Below are 6,000 nucleotides of genomic sequence, written 5' to 3'. Positions count from 1 at the left end.
GGTTTCCTTGGAACAAAACCCTGAGGAAAAAGATAGTGAGAGAAAAGGCAACAGAGTTCAGAGCAGCCTCCAAACCCTGAAGGGAACTCAACTTGTAAACCTCACGGGTGCAACTCAATTTCAATCAAGCTTTCCAATCAGGTATGCCCTATATCCATCATCTTTATGCCTTTTATTTGAATGCTCTAAATGTATGAGGTATTATGGGTGAATTTGATACCTTTTTTGTGAGCCTTTTGTGAATTTTGATGGAATTATTCATGTGATTACATTTTGATTTAGGGGCAACTCTGGGTTACCCTATTTTGTTTATTCTAACCTGTCTTGTGTTTCCATGGCATTGTTTTCTCTTGATTTCATCCTGCTGCTCTAACCCTTTGTCGAGTTTTGTGAGGGCTCACATGGCTTTCGCAGAGACACTCGCGTGGTTTCCCACTTTATTTGTGGGATACCCCCTGGAGTTTTATTCTGATTATTCGTGTTGACTGATTTCCTTTGACGGTCCAGCTGGAGACATTTCAGGGTTTCTTGCCCCTTTAACTGCTATAGCTTCGGATCTTTATCCGTGTGGTAATTTTTTTCCTTTCTCATACTTTATCGCTTTCTTAGATGGAAGACCTCGATAGGAGGCAATGTTTGAGCCCCTTGGTGGCATTTTACTTTGAGATACATGTTTTGTGTTTTGTATTCATATCCCCACATGTAGCGCGGTTCCTTCGTCAAGGACTGCCTTTTTGCCCTCGAGCATCCCAAACCCTAAAACCCAAAGCAACACGTTTACTCCTTCTACTACAGACGAGTAAGTCTCCAAAGGTCGAGCATCCGGTAGATTGCGTAGTAACGTTGTTCGTCCAAAACCCAATCCATAACCCCGTAGTTAGCCGAACTACGGCTTGCTCTGATTCTCATTCCAGATGAGATACGTAGGCATAAGACGCGATGTCTTAGCGAGCACACATCCCCCAACCCATAGGTCAGCCGAGCTACGAAGACTCTGATTCTCATATTCAGATGAGATACGTATGCAGTGGATGCGACATCCGCGCGAGTCATTTCTCTTAACCTTTTTAGTAAATAAACACGTTAGATAAACCCACACCCTTTAGACAAGAACTACAAAAGTGGATCCCGTAGAGTACTACGGATGCGTAGGGGTGCTAATACCTTCCCTTCGCATAACCGACTCCCGAACCCAAGATTTGGTTGCGAGACCCCGTCTTGTCCTTTCCTTTTTCAGGTTTACTTCGAGCGTTTCCTTTCCCTCCTTTGGGATGAATAACGCACGGTGGCGACTCTTCTGTCTTTTTCTTTCGCCGGTTGTTTTTTTCGCACACTGTATTTTTCAGGTTGCGACAGCTGGCGACTCTGCTGGGGACTTTAAGAAGTTGACCTCTTGCTGGTCCATCTTCCCTAAGCGAGTCCCTCCTAGCTTTTGTAGTTTGTTTGTTTATTGGGTGTTCATGCTTTTGTACAGTTATTTATTTACCTGCTTTACCTTATTACATTGTGTACATATCATTGTTGTATCTGTTTCTGTTGGCTGGCTGCTTGGTGATCTTTGTGAGATGAGTTCTATACCCGAACTCGAGTGCACTTAAGATAGGAGAATGGCATAGTCCTGTCAACTTGTGTGGAGTATTCCTTAGCGAGTTGACTTGCAAGCCCATTCACTTGGTGGAGGTCATGTTGAGATCAATAATGTCACATAAGTAAGTTGTGGTTAGACATTACTTGTTCCAATATAGACCTAAGAAGCCAAGGACCTTAGTTTACCTAACCCATCTTGGCCTATTCGTAGGACGTAGTGCGAAAGTCGTTCAAATGTAAGATTTGATACGATTGTTACGCGATACTACACTCATAAGAGTCTCTCTTGAGAATATTGTTGGAATACGAGTAGTCGTTCCTCTAATAATATCCGAAAGATGGGATTATGACTATGGGAACCTTTTTGTAGAACATGTTTGGCAGGTTTAAACCTTAGTACACTCCTTTTGGGTGGTTCTTAACCTAAACTCCATGCTCGTGACTTGCGACAAACCCTTGATTCATGGTTGATCCGATCAGGTATCCTTAATATCAATGAAACTCGGGTGTTGATAAGGTGTAAACCATAATCCGCCAAAATGGGTGGTTGATATTAAGGATAACATGATCCATCCCATGACCTTTGTTTGGTGTGCTCTTAATTTCTCTCCAGACAGTGCAACCTGACAGATGTTCAAGCAGATACAGCAATCCTGATTGACATGCCACTGCACTGCATTCACATCATTTTGCATCACATCATTTGCATTCATAATCATTCACACATGTTTATCCATTTATGTGGGGTTTATATCTTCCACTTGATTCTAGTTGGAATTTTCTTGGTTCTCATCAACGGCTTAGTCTTTTCTTACACTGTTTATCAAATGTGAGACTGGAATCAAGGGGGTAGAATACTCTTGGAATTGATAAACATGTCATTGCATTTGCATATTCATTAGCATGTCTTGCATAACATGTACTGCCGCATTGGTGACCATTCCAGCTGCAGCACCACTACAACAACAATAATCACAACGTCAACCAGCTCAGTATCAACAGCAGCAACAACCGGGTAACAGACCCGCTTATCAACAGAGGCAAAGGATGATGGACCGGCGTTTCGACACCCTTCCAATGTCGTACGCTCAGTTGCTTTCTAGTCTTCAACAACTACAACTTGTGCAATTGCGCACTCTGGCTCCTCCTGTTGGTAGACTTCCGGTGGGTTACGACGCCAACGCTAGGTGTAGCTTCCACTCTGGGGCACCTGGCCATGACATTGAGAACTGAAAAGCTTTTAAGCACGTAGTTCAGGACCTCATAGATTCAAAGGCCATCGACCTTGCACCAGCTCCGAATGTCGTCAACAATCCCATGCCCCAGCATGGTGGTGCGAACGTTAATTTGGTAGAGGGAGAAGCCAAGTCCATTAAGGATGTGTTGAAGTTGAAGATTCCATTGTTGGATATCAAAGGATGCTTGCTGAAGGCCGATGTCTTCCCCGGTTGTGGGAAGGGTTGTTTGGATTGTGCCACTCAGAGTGGAGGTTGTTTGAAACTACAGCAGGGTATCCAGGCCTTGCTCGACAAAGGTATCCTCAAGGTTGAAGATTTGTCTGTCCAAGAGTCTGTGGAAGAGGTTAAAGCGGGTGCCTCTATCTCATCCTTTAAGCAGGCACGGGCTGTGGTGGATTCAGGTGTTGCTCCCGGTTGGGGGCGTCTGTTGGAATTACCAGTGAAAGAAGATAAGTTCGGGATTGGATATCAGCCAGTTTTGACTTCTACAACACTTCAGGGGCCGATCACTTTCTCCAGTGCTGGCATCATTCAGTATGGTCAAGTCTCTGCAGTCGACGAAGAAGATGGGGATAGTGATTGTGACATTGACAACTGGGTGCGTCCGAGGATCCCGGGTGAAGTCATCAACAATTGGTCTTCTGAGGAGATTATCCAAGTCACTCTTCTTGAAGAGTAATTTTCTTTGTTTATTCATGCATATCCAAGTCTTACGTTCTGCCCAGGGCGTAATGACTCATTGTAGGGCCCATCTATGTGACACTTGCATTTTTATCATAAATAAAGGACCTATTTTTGCATTCAAATATTTCGTTCCCTGTCTTTCTATTTTTGCAGTTTTTCAAAATAAAAAAATGGCAATGTTTTGTTTAGTTTTCACTTCTTGTTCACACTCATAAGCACATACCATCACTCATGCAGATGCACAACACCAGATCCTATTGATAACGGTTCTGCTATGGCTCGTTTCGACTTTGAAAATCCAATCTTTCAAGCTGAAGAAGAGGGTGATGAAGACTGTGAATTCCCTGAAGAGCTTACCAGGTTATTGAAACAGGAAGAAAGGGTCATTCAACCGCATCAAGAGTATGTTGAAGTGATTAATCTCGGCACCGAGGACACCAAGAGAGAAATCAAGATAGGGGCTGCTTTGGGAGACAATGTGAAGAAAGGGATGATTGAATTGCTGCAAGAATACGTTGACATCTTCGCCTGGTCTTATCAGGACATGCCTGGGCTGGACACAAACATCGTGGTGCACCGCTTGCCTCTCAAAGAAGGTTGTCCTCCGGTCAAGCAGAAGCTCAGAAGAACAAGACCAGAGATGGCTGTCAAGATAAAGGAAGAAGTGCAAAAGCAGTTGGATGCAGGGTTTCTAGCAGTCACCAATTATCCGCCATGGGTTGCAAACATCGTCCCAGTACCTAAGAAGGACGGAAAGGTACGGATGTGTGTCGACTACCGGGATCTGAACAGAGCTAGCCCTAAAGATGATTTCCCATTACCTCACATCGACGTTTTGGTGGATAATACAGCTCAGTTCTCGGTATTCTCCTTCATGGATGGCTTTTCTGGCTATAACCAAATCAAGATGGCACCAGAAGACATGGAAAAGACAACTTTCATAACCCCATGGGGCACCTTCTGCTACAAGGTGATGCCGTTTGGTCTGAAAAATGCCGGAGCAACATATCAGCGAGCAATGGTGACTCTGTTCCATGATATGATTCATCATGAAATCGAGGTTTATGTGGATGATATGATTGCCAAATCTCAGACAGAAGAAGAACATTTGGTGAATTTGCAGAAACTGTTTGAGCGTTTGAGGAAATTCAAACTGAGACTTAATCCGAACAAGTGCACTTTCGGGGTGAGATCGGGAAAATTGCTGGGTTTTGTCGTTAGCGGAAAAGGGATTGAGGTGGATCCCGACAAAGTAAAAGCGATACAGGAAATGCCAGAGCCAAGAACAGAGAAGCAAGTCCGTAGTTTCTTAGGGAGGTTGAACTACATTGCAAGGTTCATCTCTCACCTAACAACCACGTGTGAGCCAATTTTCAAATTGCTGAGGAAAGATCAGGCTATCAGGTGGAATGAAGATTGTCAAAGGGCTTTCGAGAAGATAAAAGAGTATCTACAGAAACCTCCGATCCTTATACCTCCAGTTCCTGGGAGACCTCTGATAATGTACCTATCAGTGACTGAGAACTCGATGGGGTGTGTATTGGGACAGCATGACGAGTCTGGTCGAAAAGAGCATGCCATATACTACCTTAGCAAAAAGTTTACCGACCGTGAAATCAAGTATTCGCAGCCTGAGAAAACTTGCTGTGCTTTGGCCTGGGCTGCTCGCCGACTGAGACAGTATATGTTGAACCATACTACCTTGTTGATTTCTAAGATGGATCCAGTGAAATACATATTCGAGAAGCCAGCTCTCACCGGACGTGTTTCCCGTTGGCAGATGATTTTAACAGAGTATGACATCCAGTATACGTCACAGAAGGCCATCAAAGGGAGTATTCTGTCAGACTACCTTGCCGAGCAACCGATTGATGATTATGAGCCAATGAAGTTTGAATTCCCTGATGAAGACATCATGTTCCTCAAGATGAAAGACTGTGAAGAGCCAGTTGTTGAGGAGGGACCTGATCCAAACGAAAAGTGGACTTTGTTGTTTGATGGGGCTGTCAATGCTAGAGGTAGTGGAATTGGCGCTGTCATTATTACTCCGAAGGGTGCCCACATGCCTTTCACCGCTCGTTTGACTTTTGAGTGCACAAATAATGAAGCTGAGTACGAGGCCTGTATCTTGGGCATTGAGCAAGCCATTGATCTGAGAATCAAGACTCTGGACATCTTCGGAGATTCAGCTCTGGTGATTAATCAAGTGAATGGTGATTGGAATACTCTCCAGCCCACTCTGGTCCCCTACAGAGATTACACGAGAAGACTTTTGACTTTCTTCACAACGGTTAAATTGTATCATATACCTCGTGATGAGAACCAGATGGCATACGCACTTGCTACTCTATCCTCCATGATCAAGGTAATTCGTTGGAACCATGCTCCCAGGATCGATGTGATGCGCCTTGACAGGGCCGCGTATGTGTTTGCTGCTGAACTGGCAGTCGATGACAAGCCCTGGTATCACGATATCAAGTGCTTTCTAAAA

This window comes from Lathyrus oleraceus, chromosome 3, assembly GCF_024323335.1.
Source record: "Lathyrus oleraceus cultivar Zhongwan6 chromosome 3, CAAS_Psat_ZW6_1.0, whole genome shotgun sequence".
Classification (NCBI taxonomy): Eukaryota; Viridiplantae; Streptophyta; class Magnoliopsida; order Fabales; family Fabaceae; genus Lathyrus; species Lathyrus oleraceus.
The sequence above is the reverse complement of the archived record's forward strand: the minus strand, read 5'-3'. Positions refer to the sequence as shown.